The 17,124-nt window shown below is 41.9% G+C and overlaps 1 protein-coding gene across 14 annotated transcripts in view; it reads left to right on the plus strand.

The window, feature by feature from the left end:
- LOC140718865 (WD repeat-containing protein 72-like) overlaps positions 1-17,124 on the plus strand; it is a 339,559-nt gene that overhangs the window by 20,297 nt on the left and 302,138 nt on the right. The gene's annotated exons all lie outside the window — the stretch shown is intronic.

Here is a 17,124-nt window from a genome sequence, read left to right on the forward strand (position 1 = left end):
CACGATTTGCCTCACAAAGCCCCAGCACGGCTCATCCCCTGAACTAGTCTCGCCTCCGCCTGCCTCCCCACTATGAGGTTGATGGGAAAGGAATGGATGAACGTGCGCTTTAGACTGTTTCATTAAAATGGGCCCTTTTTCTTTTTATTTTCTTTACTAACTGTGGTGAACTACATATACCTGTCTGGACACGCCCCCTGCTGACTGCTCCTATGGCCCCTCCCACTGACCGTGGCTCCTCCCACAGACCCCGGTATAAAGGCGATTGAGGCCTGAGCCCGGCCCTTAGTCTCCAGGATGTAGCATGGTGGTCAACTACTGCTTGTTCTTTCTTCCAGTCAATTGAAGCCGATATCTCGCCTCACGTCTCAGAGAGTTATTGATGGTGCATCACTAACCCTATAGTCAGATTAAGATTTATAAAGTTCAATCATTTAATTGCATATGGTGTACTGTCTGATATTTTGCAGTTCAGATTTGTAACCAGGCAACACATCACGCAGTATCCACACAAATGAGATTTCTCAGTTTGGCTGGGCCAGAGGCTGTCTTCCCCTAGACAAATGCATGCTGGCCGAGCCTGAGGATTACACTTGTGGCAAACTACAATTGGAAGATGTGAATATCAACATTACGTGGTGTCTATGAATGTGAAAGGAAGCAATTCAAAAATCTATTATTCACAAATGGTTGAACTATTCAGAAGTAACCAGAGAGATATACCTTTCAGGTCATGGTGTCAAACAGACAAGAGGGTTTTAGCTCAGCAGGTCGCGCAGCATCCGTTGAAACGAGCAGTCAACGTTTCGGGCCGAGATCCTTCGTCAGGACTGAAGAAGGAGGGGGCAGGGGCCCCATAAAGAAGGTGGGGGGAGGGTGGGAAACCAATCAGAGGAAAGATCAAGGGGTGGGGGAGGGGAAACAGGGAGGGGATAGGCAGGAGAGGTGAAGAAGGAATCTAAGGGGAAAGCACTATGGGTGGTAGAAGAAGGCAGAATCATGAGAGAGGTGATAGGCAGCTAGAGGAGGCAGAGTGAAACTGGGATGGGGGAAGGGAGAGGGAGGGAATTACTGGAAGTTGGAGAATTCGATGTTCATACCAAGGGGCTGGAGACTACCCAGACGGTATATGCTCGCAAGTGCTACACCTGTCCCTACACCTCCTCTCTTACCACCAATCAAGGCCCCAAACAGTCCTTCCAGGTGAGGCAACACTTCACTTGTGAGTCTGTTGGGGTAATCTATTGCATCCGGTGCTCCTGGTGCGGCCTCCTCTACATCGGCGAGATCCGACGCAGATTGGGGGACTGCTTCGTCGAGCACCTCCGCTCCGTTCGCCACAACAGACAGGATCTCCCGGTTGCCACCCACTTCAACTCTGCTTCACATTCCCATTCGGATATGTCCATACATGGCCTCTTCTACTGCCATGATAAGGCCAAACTCAGGTTGGAGGAGCAACACCTCATATACCGTCTGGGTAGTCTCCAGCCCCTTGGTATGAACATCGAATTCTCCAACTTCCAGTAATTCCCTCCCTCTCCCTTCCCCCATCCCAGTTTCACTCTGCCTCCACTAGCTGCCTATCACCTCTCTCATGATTCTGCCTTCTTCTACTACCCATAGTGCTTTCCCCTTAGATTCCTTCTTCACCTCTCCTGCCTATCCCCTCCCTGGTTCCCCTCCCCCACCCCTTGATCTTTCCTCTGATTGGTTTCCCACCCTCCCCCCACCTTCTTTATGGGGCCCCTGCCCCCTCCTTCTTCAGTCCTGACGAGGGGTCTCGGCCCAAAACGTTGACTGCTCATTTCAACAGATGCTGCCCGACCTGCTGAGTTCATCCAGCTTGTTTGTACGTGTTGATTTGACCACAGCATCTGCAGTGTACTTTGTGTTTACTAGAGGGTTTTAGCTGCCGGTTGTGATTTAAATCTACTGATTCCAAACAGAATGTGGTTGCAGAAGCAAATGGAAGTGTTTCTCTTCCCACCCAAGGTAACGTATCTCAGACCCAACAGGCTTAATGAAGCTACGATTTTAGCGGGAAGTTTCCCTCTCATATTCTGTTCAATAATTGTAGTAATCCACTTCTTCCAGAGATTTATTGCCTGTCACTCAATCCATCTTCTCTTCTTCCTGGCCTTACCAACCTGACTTTCATCTGCTGAGCAGTATCTGGAACATCCATACTCTTGTGGTAAACTAACTTCCCTGATAGATACTATTTTTTTTAAATTTCTGGTGCATTTCCATTTATTTCAGATGGTATATGAAATGTCAGTGCTATCTCAACCTTCTCTATCTTCCATCCTTTCTGAGCATCTATCTTCATGAACCACTAAAGATAATGAGAAGCTTGTTTTTAACAAGTCCCTTGTCTTACAGGATTATATATCGAGAAGGTAGTAGGAAGATCTGCAATTCATACTGATGCCCATTGTCTGATAGTATGGAAAAGCAAAAGCCCGTACTCTAGTTCAAATATAATGGAATACGTACTTAACGTCTTGTAATCCACAAGGTTAAGGACTAAATGCTAGGAAGAGCAAAGCTGTGATCTGGCTGGAATAGAGATTAGTTGAATGTGCTTTAAGTTTCTGTGATTCTGTAATTCTACAATCGTTGGGGTTGATGGCCTATTCATTATTGAGTATTCTATGTAATTTCTTAATTCTTTATAATTCCTTAAATCATTACAGTTTAAATGATAATAAGTGTTCTTGTGATGAAGATTCATTGCTTCGTTCAAAATCATTTAGTACATAACTTTAACAAACCATCATCGCTGGCTAATATGCTGACTGAAACAGCACACAGGGAGATTTTTTTTGAACTATTTAACGCTAATAATGTAAAATGCAGTTCCATTTCCCGAACTTTTGATCTTCCAGAGGACTATACAATAGCTTGCATGGTGTTTTTGAAATATGTGTTCCTTTGTCAGGTTTTTCTCTTACGAGGAAAAAAGCAACTAAAATATAAACATATACATCAGTATTTTTCAGACAAGGTCAAGTTACTTTCAGAAATATGTGCTGTTATTGTTCCATATTTATTATACTGTAGATGATGAATGAAGATTTTGATAATGAAGTAGACAATTTATAAAGCCTTTTAAAGGATTGCTGGGTGTGCTGTATTGTAAATGAACAATTGAAGCAGCTATTATGATCCATGCAATTCAAAAGTCAAATCTATTTACTAATCACAAAGAGTTTGCTTTTACATATAACATTATATGATGGAAGTTCTATTTTTGTTGACAGCTTCTTGCTGTTGTGTTGCCATACTGCAGCTGAGCCCTGGTGTGCAAATTGGAACCCCATGCAATTACTAAAGAATACAGTTACAAAATAGTGCTAAACAAGCTTGTTGTCTGTGTCCACGTTTATTTTATTGTCAGGCACCAATCTAATGAAGAGAGTGGGGATCTTTTTAGATGGAGGGTCCCTGACGTAAAACTTCAGTGGATTAAATGTGCTCATTTTGTGCTGCTCTTGATATTTCTGAGCATTAAAATTAACAACCAGGAAAATGGAATGGTTGCCAATTAACCTAGTTGACCTCCAAGCTTGTTCTCCAATGCTGTCTGGCATTCAGCATGATTTTGCGTAGCAAACAATTTATCAAGAAATGCAACCTATCATCCTGTATGAATTTACTTATTACCTCTGGCATTTAGGATAGCAGTGAGAGTCCCCCGTCTCTGAGTTTGACCTCTCAGATGTAGAAGGATTCTTCGTTGCTGTTACCGTAACAGTTTTGTTTTACCAGTCGAGGTTGTTAGCCCTGAGCTGACCCCCGAACCTGGAGGACTGGTGGACCACTCTTGGTCTGGCAACATAGCTCTCTGGGTCGTTGATGCACACAGGCCTGCAAACCCAACAACAAGGTTGTGGTCATCTTGGAGGTTCCAGTATAAAGTTGAGAAAATTATTATTATCAATTTTATTATTAGTCAATGTGAAGTCAATTATTAAAATTATTATCAATGTGAAGTCAAAGTCAATGACATTTAATAATTAAATTTGTGTTTAATTAATCTTGTGCACATGCATAGGAAAATATGCAGACCTTTAATTCTTCTCCCCCATGTTGTCCATTGCTACCATTAGGCCTCTGGGTCTAGACCCATTTCTGGAAGTCCCCAAAAACTAGATTTGGAAAAAGCCATTGCCGCCATTTGGCACCCTTTAGGCTCAAGGTTTACATGCTAAGAAACGTACTGAAGTTTGGTACAGGAAGGACTTTAGTCGAAGGTCCTGTGCCACTGGGCAGTGAGGGGCTGAGCACTCTATAATGTCCTGACAAACACCTCAAGAGCACATTGTTTAAAGAAGCCTCATGACTGGCATTGGTGCTTTGATGACAAGATGAATCCATGGACTTGGCAGCACTATGAATGTAAAGAAAGTTAAACTTCTGTATTTCTTGTACTTTTTAATGAGCCAAGGTTAATTTTGAAAATCAAAAGAAAAATAATGAAGATTCTGGTAATTGTCACCATGACCTACTTAATCATTTCCCTTCCCCTCCCTTTCTTGTAGCAGATACATTATTGTAAGATCCACTGGGTAGCTGTTGGGAGTGGAGTTTGTCTGGTTATATTAGATTTGTTCTAAGTCATGCCTCCATGGCTACAGTCATTTAGATGTGTTACTAGGATGGTATACCTGTAATTCATAATGGAGTTGGGAATTGAGCTTTTGCTACTGGATGAGTTTTACAGTTGTATTTCAATTGAAACATAGAAACATAGAAAACCTGCAGCACAATCCAGGCCTTTCGGCCCACAAAGCTGTGCCGAACATGTCCCTACCTTAGAACTACCTAGGCTTTACCCATAGTCCTCTATTTTGCTAAGCTCCATATATCCATCTAGGAGTCTCTTAAAAGACCCTATCGTTTCCACCTCCACCGCCACTGTCGGCAGCCCATTCCACGCACTCACCACTCTCTGCGTAAAAAACTTAACCCTGACATCTCCTCTGTACCTGCTTCCAAGCACGTTAAAACTATGCCCTTTCATGCTAACCATTTCAGGTCACCTCTCATCCTCCGTTGCTACAAGGAGAAAAGGCCGAGTTCACTCAACGTATCCTCATAAGGCATGCTCCTCAATCCAGGCAACATCCTTGTAAATCTCCTCTGCACCCTTTCTATTGTTTCCACGTCCTTCCTGTAGTGAGGTGACCAGAATTGAGCACAGTGCTCCCAAATGGAGTCTGACCAGTGTCCTACATAGCTGCAACATTACCTCTTGGCTCTTAAGCTCAATCCCACAATTGATGAAGGCCAGTGCACCATATGCCTTCTTAACTACAGAGTCAACCTGCATAGCAGCTTTGAGTGTCCTATGGACTCGGACCCCAATATCCCTCTGATCTTCCACACTGCCAGGGGTCTTACCATTAATGCTATATTCTGTCATCATATTTGACCTACCAAAATGAACCACCTCACACTTATCTGGTTTGAACTCCATCTGCAACTTCTCTGCCCAGTTTTGCATCCTATCAATGTTCCATTGTAATCTCTGACAGCTCTCCACACTATCCACAACACCCCCAAACTTGGTGTCATCAGCAAATTTACTAACCCATCTCTCCACTTCCTCATCCAGGTCATGTATAAAAATCACGAAGAGCAGGGGTCTCAGAACAGATCCCTGCGGCACACCACTGGTCACCGTCCTCCATGCAGAATATGACCCGTCTACAACCACTCTTTGCCTTCTGTGGGCTAGCCAGTTCTGGATCCACAAACAATATCCCCTTGGATCCCATGCTTTCTTACTTTCTCAATAAGCCTTGCATGGGGTAGCTAAACAAATGCCTTGCTGAAATCCATATACACTACATCTACTGCTCTACCTTCATCAATGTGTTTAGTCACATCCTCAAAAATTTCAATCAGGCTTGTTAGGCATGTCCTACCTTTCAAAAAGCCATGCTGACTATTCCTCACCATATTATGCTTCTGCAAATGTTCATAAATCCTGCCTCTCAAGATCTTTTCCATCAACTTACCAACTACTGAAGTAAGACTCACTGGCCTATAATTTCCTGGCCTATACTCCCTTTCTTGAATAAGGGAACAACATCTGAAACGCTCCAATCCTCTAGAACCTCTCCAGTCCTCATTGATTATGCAAAGATCATTGCCACAGGCTCAGCAATCTCCTCCCTCACTTCCCACAGTAGCCTGGGGTACATCCCATCCGGTCCCAGTGACTTATCCAACTTGATGCTTTCCAAAAGCTCCAGCACATCATCTTCCTTAATATCTAAATTTTCAGTCCACTGCAAGACATCCCTACAATCACCAAGATCCTTTTCCGTAGTGAATACTGAAGCAAAGTATTCATTAAGTACCTCTGCTATTTCCTCCGGCTCCATACACACTTTTCCGCTGTCACACTTGATTGGCGCTATTCTCTCATGTCTTATCCTCTTGCTCTTCACATATTTGTAGAATGCCTTGGGGTTTTCCTTAATCCTGTCCGTCAAGGCCTTCTCATGGCCCCTTCTGGCTCTCCTAATTTCATTCTTAAGCTCCTTCCTGCTAGCCTTATAATCTTGTAGATTCCTATCATTATCTAGTTTTTTGAACCTTTCTTAAGCTCTTCTTTTCTTCTTGACTAGATTTACAAGAGCCTTTGTACACCACGGATCTTGTACCCTACCATCCTTTACATGTCTCATTGAAACGTACCTACTCAGAACCCCATGCAAATATCCCCTGAACATCTACCACATTTCTTCCGTACGTTTCCCTGAGAACATTTGTTTCCAGTTCATGCTTCCAAATTCCTGCCAGATAGCCTCATATTTCCCCTTACTCCCATTAAACATTCCCCTAACTTGTCTGTTCCTATCCCTCTCCAATGCTATGGTAAAGGGGATAGAATTGTGATTACTATCTCGAAAATGCTCTCCCACTGAGAGACCTGACACCTGACCAGGTTCATTTACAAAACCCAAAATCAAGTACAGCCTCTCTTCTTGTAGGCTTATCTACATATTGTGTCAAGACATTTTCCTGAACACACCGAACAAACTCTACCCCATCTAAACCCCTCATTCTGGGGAGGTGCCAATCAATATTTGGGAAATTAAAATCTCCCAGCACAACAACCCTCCTGATGAAGGGTTTCGGCCCGAAACGTTGTCACTACCTCCTCCCATAGATGCTGTCTGGCCTGCTGAGTTCTGCCAGCATTTTGTGTCTTTATCTTGTTATTATTATTCCTTTCCAGAACCTGTCTCCCTATCTGCTCCTCGATGTCTCTGTTACTATTGGGTGGTCTATAAAAAACACCCAGTAAAGTTATTGACCCCTTCCTATTTCTAACTTTCACCAACAGAGACTCAGTAGACAACCCCTCCATGACTTCCTCCTTTTCTACAACCGTAACACTTACCTCTGATCAACAGTGCCACGCTCCCTCCTCTTTTGCCTCCGTCCCTATCCTTTCTCAAACATCTAAAGCCTGGCACTTGAAGTGAAAATACTTTCAATTATATAGCACTTTTGATAATCTCCAATTATTTCAATGGACCAGCTGATTAACTATCTTTGAAGGGTAGTCAGTGTGGTGATGTAAGAAGTAACCAATATTAAGTAATTTGAGGAAATTTCCCACTTTTTAATACTTTCTTAATACATTGAAGGAGGCTATTTGGCCCATCAGGTCTATTCCAGCACTCAGAGCAATCCCATCAATGATATTCATCCACAAATACCGAAAGTTCAAGCAACACACACAAAATGCTGGAGGAACTCAGCAGGCCAGGCAGCATCTATGGAAAAGAGTAAACGGTCACCATTTTGGGGTGTGACCCTTCGCCAGGACTTCACCTCTTGGATACATCCTCATATGTACCCTCATATGTACACGACTCCTCCCACAAATTTCACTCACCTGATGAAGGGCCTTGGCCTATCTGCAGCTGGCGGTGTACACGAGGATGCTTGATAAGGAGGGGGAGCAATGGACTTGCATCTGAAGACTCTTTGTTGAGTAGCCCACCAGACATTTCTTTACTGGAATAGTTATTTCAATGCATTGTTTAAGTTATCCCTCGACAATGTTTAATTCAGACTAGAAATAATAATGCTTGCAGCAAGGCACTATAAAGGGGATAATATTTGATCTGTTGTGCACACACACACAAAAAAAATCCACATTCTGCCTTGCCTGGAGTAGAACCGAGGTGATATTTCTTTCCTTTTTCTGTGGGACTCAGTTCTTGGAATATGTTAAAATATTCAGTACACAAGCACATTATATGAGCTCCCTTCCTGCTGGATGTATGCATTGCCCGTTTGTTATTTCCCAGAGGATATCAAAACAATAATATCAAGCGTAAAATTAATTTTGCAAAATGCTGCCACGGGAATAGAAGGCAGGCTCTGCAAAATCTCTAAGCTTGTTCAGTAAAGGCATTGTCCAGTAAACCCTCAGTGGCCACTTTATGAGGTATCTCCTGCACCTAATAAAGTGACCACTGAGTGGACTGGACGTTCATGGTCATCTGCTGCTGGAGCCCATTCACTTCAGGTTTCTAGGTGTTGTGTGGTCAGAGATGCTGTTTTGTAACCCTTGCTGTAACGCATGGTTATTTGAGTTACTGTAGCCTTCCTGCCATTCTCCTCTGACCTCTCTCATAAACAAGGTGTTTTCACCGACAGAACTGCTGCTCACTGGATGGTTTGGCTTTTTGTACCATTGTCGGTAAACTCTCGAGACTGTTGCATGAAGTTTCCAGGATACTCAAGCCACTGCCTCTGGCATCTGGTCATGTCACGTTTCTTCCTTATTCTGATGATTGGTCTGAACAACAACTGAACCTCTTGACCAGGCCTGCATTGAGTTGCTGATGGATATTTTGCATTAATGAGCAGGAGTACCTAAAAAAGTGGCTACTGAGTGTAAATTTGATATTATCAATATAACATTGTCATAATTGGGGGACTGAGAAATTAGTCTCCAAAGTTCTGAGTAGCCACAGAGCTATAAAACACAGAAAAAGTCCCTTTGGCTCAACGAGCCCATGCCAATCAACCTGCCTATCTAATCTCAACCATCTGCCAGCATTTGACTCATATTCCTTTAATGCTGTGATACATCTTAGGATGAACTGGGACACATCATCAGTGATATAACCTGGGGTTATCAGGTGTTTCGGGTCTTTCAAAATCAGACACCCTCGCCTAGGCGATCCAGCCATGATTAATCAGACCCCAGCTTGTATCCCAACAGGATTGGTCCACAGGTCACACCTCTTGATCCATAGCCATTTGGAAGCATGCTTAGCCCTCTCTGTGATGGTCTCGATGGCTCTTCTGTTTACAGCCCCCATTGTGCCAAGGGCAGAGTAGGTTCTGCAGTGCGAGCAGCCAGCTAAACCTCTACACCCCACATTTATAGATTCGCATTATACACTTCACCCCTGTCTCTGGCACTGGTCTATCAGCTCCTGATATCTGGCTGTCTTATGCTCAAATGCCTCCTCAATCCGGTCTTCCCAAGGAGGCACTGTCAGTTCTACCATGACCATCTGCTTTGAGATTTCTGACAGATTAACCATGTCAGGCCTCAGTGATGACGATGCGATGAAATCAGGGAACTCTAACTGATTGACTTTCAGTTGCCAGTCAGACGCTGTGGCAAGCAAGCCTGCTGGTAATTAGGATGAGGCTGTTGTTGGTCTCCAGCTTTGACAAAGGCTATGGGCTTTCTGGGTTGGTAGGGGTGCTTACTGCCGTTAATGGCTGAGGAGATATTTTCAGTCACTAACTACAGCACCTGGTCATCATACCAGCAGTTCCATCCTTTTCCCAGGACTTCTGAGCAGCTGTCGAGGGTGTGTTTCAGGATCACTCTGCCAGAGCAGAGAGAACATGATGGTGCCTAACTTTTGCCCCAAACAAAAAGGTTCACTGGACTAGGCAGTACATTGTACACAGCCTGGATCATAGACTTACATTCCTATCCATATACCTGTCCAAATCTTGTTTAAGCATTGTAATTGCACCTACCTCTTCCACTTTCTCAGGCAAATCATTCCATATATTCAACATCCTCTCTGTGGAAAAACTTTCCACAGGTTCCCTTCAAATCTCTTCCTTCTCACCTTATGCCTATGTATGCCCTCCAGGCTTAGACTTCCCTATCTTAGGGGTGAGAGTCTAAACCTAGAGGGACATCTATTGGTGGCAGGGTGCAGATACATCTCTACCAAAGGAGTTGTAAAGCACTCCTTCCCTCCACTAACCTGCGGATTCCCCTTGAGCAAGGCGTAGCACCTGCTTAGACCCCCCACCCTACCCCGAATCAGAGTCATGTGAAGCCATGCGAGCACGTGGTGGATGGTCGTATGAGCAGCTGGTGCATATCACAAGTCCTGGTTATGCGACCACTGAAGCTAGGCAGACAACCTCTGAAGAGTATTGATAATGGGAGAGGTCACCCGGCTTGTGAAGACACTGCCCAGAAGAAGGCAATGGCAAGCCACTTCTGTAGAAAAGTTTGCCAAGAACAATCACGCCATAACCTGATGGTGATGATGATGATGATGACGACTTTCGGGGGAGAAAGGCAGTGACTACCCACCTCATCTATACCTCTCATGATTTTATAAACCTCAATCTAGTCATCTGACTACCTACTTTGTTCCAAAAAAACAGCCACAGTCCATCCAGTCTCTCCTAATAACTCAGGTTCTTCAGTCCCGGCAAATCTTGTGAATCGTTCTGCCCTATAATCACATCATTCCAATAACGTAGCAACAAAAACTGCACATAATACTCCAAGTGCGGTCTCACCAGTGTCAGGTACCGCTGTAACAGGATGTCCCAATTCCTTTACACAATGCCCTGACTGGCACAAGCAAACATACCATATGTCTATTTCAGCACCCTCTATACTGTGTCCCAGTGCCTTACATAATTATTGCAGTCAGGTAAAGTGTTGACAACCCATTCGGAAATATATTTTGTTCTCTTATTTACAGTAATATTGGACAGTGGTGGTTGGGAGGGTTGAGAGCCATGACAATGCTTCATAATATGAAGTTAAGGATGCAGCAGGCCCAGGAAGGATGTGCACTTTTTTTCCTTTCGAACCCGAGTTTCCACTCAGTTCATTCGAACCACTTTACCTGAGAGTATGCATGTTCACCTAGTGATTCACTTCATCTATCCATTGTTGAGGGCTGGCACTGTAACCAAGCTATCAGAGATGGTTTACTTGGGCAGCAGTTAAACTTCTATTTTTGAGGGTTTGACTGGAACCAGGAACAAAAGCGGGGTGCAGAAGATCAGGACTGATCATGATGATTATAAGGGGTACCATGCTAGTGTGGCGGTTTGCACAATGCTATTACGTCTCAGGGCAATGAAGATCAGAATTCAATTCTGACATCATTTGTAAGGAGTCTGGATGTCCTCCCCATGAAATGCATGGGTTTTCTCCAGCTGCTCCAGGTTCCTCCCACAGTCCAAAGACATAGCGGTTAGTAGGTTAATTGGTCATTGTACGTTGTCCTGTGATTAGGCAAGGGTTAAACGGGGGAGGGGTGGGTCGCTGGGCAGTGTAGCTCATAGTTCAACTTTGTATCTCAATAAATAAATTAAAAAATAAATAATGGAAGCTGAATAAATTAGAGGCATTTTAGATAGAGACATGAATAGAAAAATGGAGAGCAATGTAGAAGGGAACGTTCTTAGAGTAGGTTAAAAGGTTGGCACAATAATTTTTACAGTAATAATAGACAGTGGTTCTTGAGAGAGATGTGAGCCCTGACAGTGTTTTATAATATGAAGCTAAGACTTCATGATTTTACCGTCTTTTGATAACTGCCTGCCGCATTGCAAGGTTATTTAAGGATCAAGGATCAACTCTTAATGGTCAGCTTTAATCATCATATACACTTAATTACCCTGATATACAGTAAATATTAGGCACCTCCTGTACCTAGTAAAGTGGCCACTGAGTGGCTGTTCTGCTGCTGTAGCCCTCTACTTCAAGATTCAATAGGTTATGTGTCAGAGATGCTCTTCTGCATACCACTGTTGTAACATCTGGTTATTTAAGTTACTGTCACCTTGAAGCAGTCTGGCCATTCTCCTCTGAACTCTTTCACTAACAAGGTGTTTTCATCCACAGAACTGCAGATGACTGCGTTTTTTTTCCCACACCATTCTCTGTAAACTCAAGAGACTGTCGTGTGTGAAAACCCCAGGAGATCAGCAGTTTCTGAGATACCAAAATCACCGTGTCTGGCACCAACTACGGTCAAAGTCACTTAGATCACATTTCTTCTCCACTCTGATATTTGGTCTGAACAACAACTGAACCTCTTGACCATATCTGTATGCTTTTATGCATTGAGTTACTGCCACATGATTGGCTGATTAGATATTTGCATTAATGACCAGGTGTACCTTATAAAATGTCCCATGAGTAAACATTTATATGTATTAGGAAATTGCTATGGTGTGTTAGTGCTATATGCAACAAAAACAGCAACATTCAACAATTATACAGAATAAAGAATTATATTAAAAGGAAATTAACAATACAGATATGGAATAAAATGTGCATAGAAGCATAAATACCAACATATATTTACAATGTAAACACTATTAAAAAAAGTGGTTTAAAAAGTTTTCTCTACAGTGCCGTGACTGTGGTAATAGATGGGGGGAGGCAAACTAGAATTGTTGTCTGGAGGAAGAAGCTTTTAAGATGGCGTAAAGTTTTTGTTTTGATAGACCTCCCTCAGAATAAGGAAAGATCCCTTATGCCAGGAGGCTGAGCAATAGCGCGGTACGATAGCATAGCGGTTAGCATAATGTTATTGCAGAGTGGCAGTGACCCGGGTCCAATTTCCGCCACAGAGTGAGGAGTTTCTCTGTTCTTCCCGTGACTGCTTGGGTTTGCTCCAGATGCCCTGGCTTCCTCCCACATTACAAAGACATACGGGTCAGTAGGTTAATTGTCACATGGGTGTAATTGGGGCCAGAGGGGGTCTGTTATCGTGCTGTATCGCTAAGAAAAAATAGTTTTGCTGATAGTGGTCTATCTGAGAGTTGGCCCATAGGTTTTTCCCAAATGTGTTTTCTCCCTGATATTGCTGACTACAACTTCTGCCTTTCTGATTTACCGTGGCACTCAAAGCATGCCATTCTGCTGGGACTAAATGGCCTTTCCTGCTGTCATTGCACAAACTTTGCTTACTATTGCCAAATGGTGTGTGGAGCCTAGACAAATGATTTTACAGTAAATGCTTGATTTACCCAATTAGATAATACAGGGGTGTACTTTTGGCATAGTATCAATTACTATTAACTTTTCAGAGAATACCCTCTTCCTTTAAGTAAAACACAGGAGAAAATACATACTCACCATTGCAAAGCCCAGTGTTACACCCCAAACCAAAAGCATATTATTGAACTTCAATTATCAAGCCTTTAATTTTATCATTTGTTGTTATGTGATGAACTGTTAATTGTTTTCATTATGATTGTCTTCTCCATATGTTGCATGAAGTAATTGTTCCTTGGTTATATTCTGAATTGAGGATTAAATTTAATTTGCAGCCCATCTGGTAGTGCATGGTTTTAAATTATCGCATACACATTGAGTGGGGAGCGGTGTCTTAAAGATGGTCACTTAGGGCTTGTCCACACTGACGTGAAAAGCTTTCATCTGATACCTCAGATTGGCCACATTGACAATCAGTGTGTAATCTGAATTCTACATACTCTTCTACCCAAAAACAGTTCTCTGCTTTGAATATCAGTTTTATTTGTGGATGCACTAATTAACAGATCTAATTCTATTTAGGAGCACTGCATTGCTAACTACATTTATCTGTGCCAACCTCCTCTGTTTCTTGCTTGCTTCTTTACTCCAAGTCTGTATCTCTGGTCTGACAATTCCTTCGATCCACCTTCACAATCAGCATTTTGAAGTTGGCTTGACTGCTATGCACAGGTGATTCTTGTAACAATTCCTTACTCAAATAATGACTAAACTATTGAATAATTAGGTAAAGGACATGGTCCTTACAGGTGCAGGTGAAGGAGATAAATCCCAGTGCTCCATTGGCCAGTTAGCTTGTCAGTTATAGAGCTCATTTGAGTCTTTGAAGGCTGAAAATATTTTTCACTGGTGATCAAGTTCTGAAATTTTTCAGGTATGGAACTCATTGTAGTTCCCCAACAGAAACATTTTTGGTTCCACACAGAGCAGTTGATTCTGGAACAGCTGACAAAGGAGGTGGTGGAGGTACATGCAATCACAATATTTAAGATGCATTTCGACAGACACTTTGGTGTTTAAGGCATACAAGGGTATGTATCTAATGCTATCAAATGGGGTTAGTAGAGATGGGTAAAATGAATGGGATATCAAGAGAGTTTCTTTCACTGCTGTATGACTTATTGACTCTAACTCACTTTTTGTCCTCACTGTATATCAATCTAATATTTAACCCAACATAATCACCTGGCACTTTTTTTTTACAAATAATTAGTAATATTGGATAAATCGAACTTTTCTGAGTCTAAAACATTGTACCTTTCAGGATGAAACAGACCAAACAATATGGGCAGAGCATGTTGGCTAAAGAAAAGGCAGTTCTTTCTTCAAAAGAATTCTTATTAAAAATTTATTATGTGTTAAATAAAACAGCAAGTATGCAGGAAGGTGCCGCAAACACAAAAGCAGGCTTGGAATTTGGTATTGAGTTTTAACACACAAAGGCTTGTAGAATGTGAAAGCTCAAATGATTTATAAAGTTAGCTGTGACTTTCAGCAACAGCTAGGCAGCGAGCTTTTTTTTTAATATGGGAACAAAAAGTGAAAGAATGATGCTTAACCTATCAGAATATCTGGTCAGCTCAATAAAATCTATTTCTTATGAGCATATGTTCTAACAGCTAACAATAAAAACTTCAAACATAACAGTCTGCACAATTTGGCCAGAAAGTGAGCAGATCTGATAGAATTTACACAATTAACACAGTTTCTGGGCCTAGGTGTGTCATGTTTTTCTTGTCCTGTCATAATCCACATCTTCCATGCTGCACCAAATGATAAATAAAATATGGAGGCCTTTTCCTTTCTCTCATTTTCCGCTGCTTGGTTCCTGCAAATGTCTTTGCTAATTCATTCAAAGTGAACAACAGTAAACTGGATTTCAGAATCGGTTTTATTATTACTGACATATGTTGGGAATTTTTTTTTATGGTGGTAGTACAGTGCAAGACATGAAAATAAGAATTAGAAAGAAAATAAGTCGAGAGCAAAATAGTGAGGTAGTACTCATGAGTTCATGGACCATTCATGGTGAATTAATATCTGAGGGAAAAATTCAAATATTCTTAAATATTTTATTTTTTACCACGTATTTCCCTTTACAGTGCACCGAATATTTTTAAGCCACCTGTGACTTGCTTGGGACAATATAATTCCTGTTCCCATGTACTTTTCCAGCACCACTATTTCTCAGTTTTCTCCCCACCTGAGCACACACTGCCTTATCGATTATTCATTAATTTGCTGGTTGAGGAATCTGGAAGCATGTAAATAGGCTGCGGCATTTGTTCCACTTTAGATATAATCCATTAGAATAGAAACATCCCCTGGCATTCTGAGTACTTAATCAGGCATAACCTAAATTCCAGTGCTCGGATTACACTGCATGGTGTTGGGATACATGAAAAAGACACTGAAACTGCGGTTTGAGTAGGACACTCTGAGGATGATCCCAAAGCTGGGAGAATAGTAGAGACAAGTGACTTGAAAACTAGAATTGTAGCAGAGATGGCTTAAAGGAGGTGCAAAATTATATTAGCAAGGGGAAGCGGTGTTTCTTTTAGTCAATGAATCCTTAGCATAAGGGCATTTAAGATTGCTGTTAGAATTGCTAATAAGGAGGTTAGATGTGAATGCTTTTCAATATGAGAGGTTATCAAGACATTGTATAACAAATTAACCCAAGACTAGCTTTTTAATCTCAAGATGTGGTCAAATCTGCCCATTTTAACAGAAAAGGAGTCCTGTGAGAATCCTTACCTGAACTATTTTTCCACCTTGTGTCCAGCATTTTTGGTTCCCTCTTAGAACCATTCTTCCAATAAAGCTCTTGGCTATCAAGCTCGGCAGTGATTTACCAATATGTTGCCAAGGCTCAGTGCCATAATGGAATGACTGGTTAAGGCTGACATTGTTTTCTTTGTACAAAAGGAGATTGAATTGAAGTGTATTGTTGTGCATTTAATATTTCAATAATATTTGAGTAATTTTGTATCCATATTGGTTAAGCATTCTTGTTTGTTTAAACAATTAATTATGGGTTATATGTAAAAATACATTAATTGCATACATTATCAGGCTACCATGTGATGTTCCAAAACATAACATGTCTAAAATTATAGAAGAACTGGATAGGGCCAACAGAAACCAGCACATGGGCTCATAAGTTTAAGTAGAAAGATCAGAAGTATGAAAAATATTAATTCACTCAGTGAATGGAGGTGATTTAAATCTCAGTACTTGAAAGACCAATGAAGACAAAAATCTAGAACTACTGCTTTGTTCTCTGTACTTTCTGAAATAGCCTCAGTGGACCTTTGACTGGGTTATAAAGACCTAGGTGACCTTGGACGAATTCTGCTGCTTTGTGGCAAATGAATAGTGAACAACAATGCCAGCAGGTGTTTTGGAAAATATTCAGTTTCACTTGGGAACTGCCAAATTTAAAATTTTTGTTTAGAATCGGATGAAGCTCACATTGTTGCTCCATTTGTGAATCTGACTACATTGCATTTGCTAGCGGGCAATGGACATTCATCCAGTGATTCACCAGTCTGTTCCATCCCGAGTTGGATATCCCTCTTTCCCTTTGGCCATCTGCACTCAGTTGCCACTTTATTAGGTGTAGGAGTGGAACCGAGTGTGGTTTTCTGCTGCTGTAACCCATCCACTTCAAGGTTTGATGTGTTGTGTGTTCAGAGATGCTCTTCTGCACAGTACTGTTGTAATGCATTGTTATTTGAGTTACTGGTACCTTCTTGTCATCTTGAACCAGTCTGTCCATTTTGCCCACA

The sequence above is a fragment of the Hemitrygon akajei genome, chromosome 30 (genome assembly GCF_048418815.1).
Source record: "Hemitrygon akajei chromosome 30, sHemAka1.3, whole genome shotgun sequence".
Lineage (NCBI taxonomy): Eukaryota > Metazoa > Chordata > Chondrichthyes > Myliobatiformes > Dasyatidae > Hemitrygon > Hemitrygon akajei.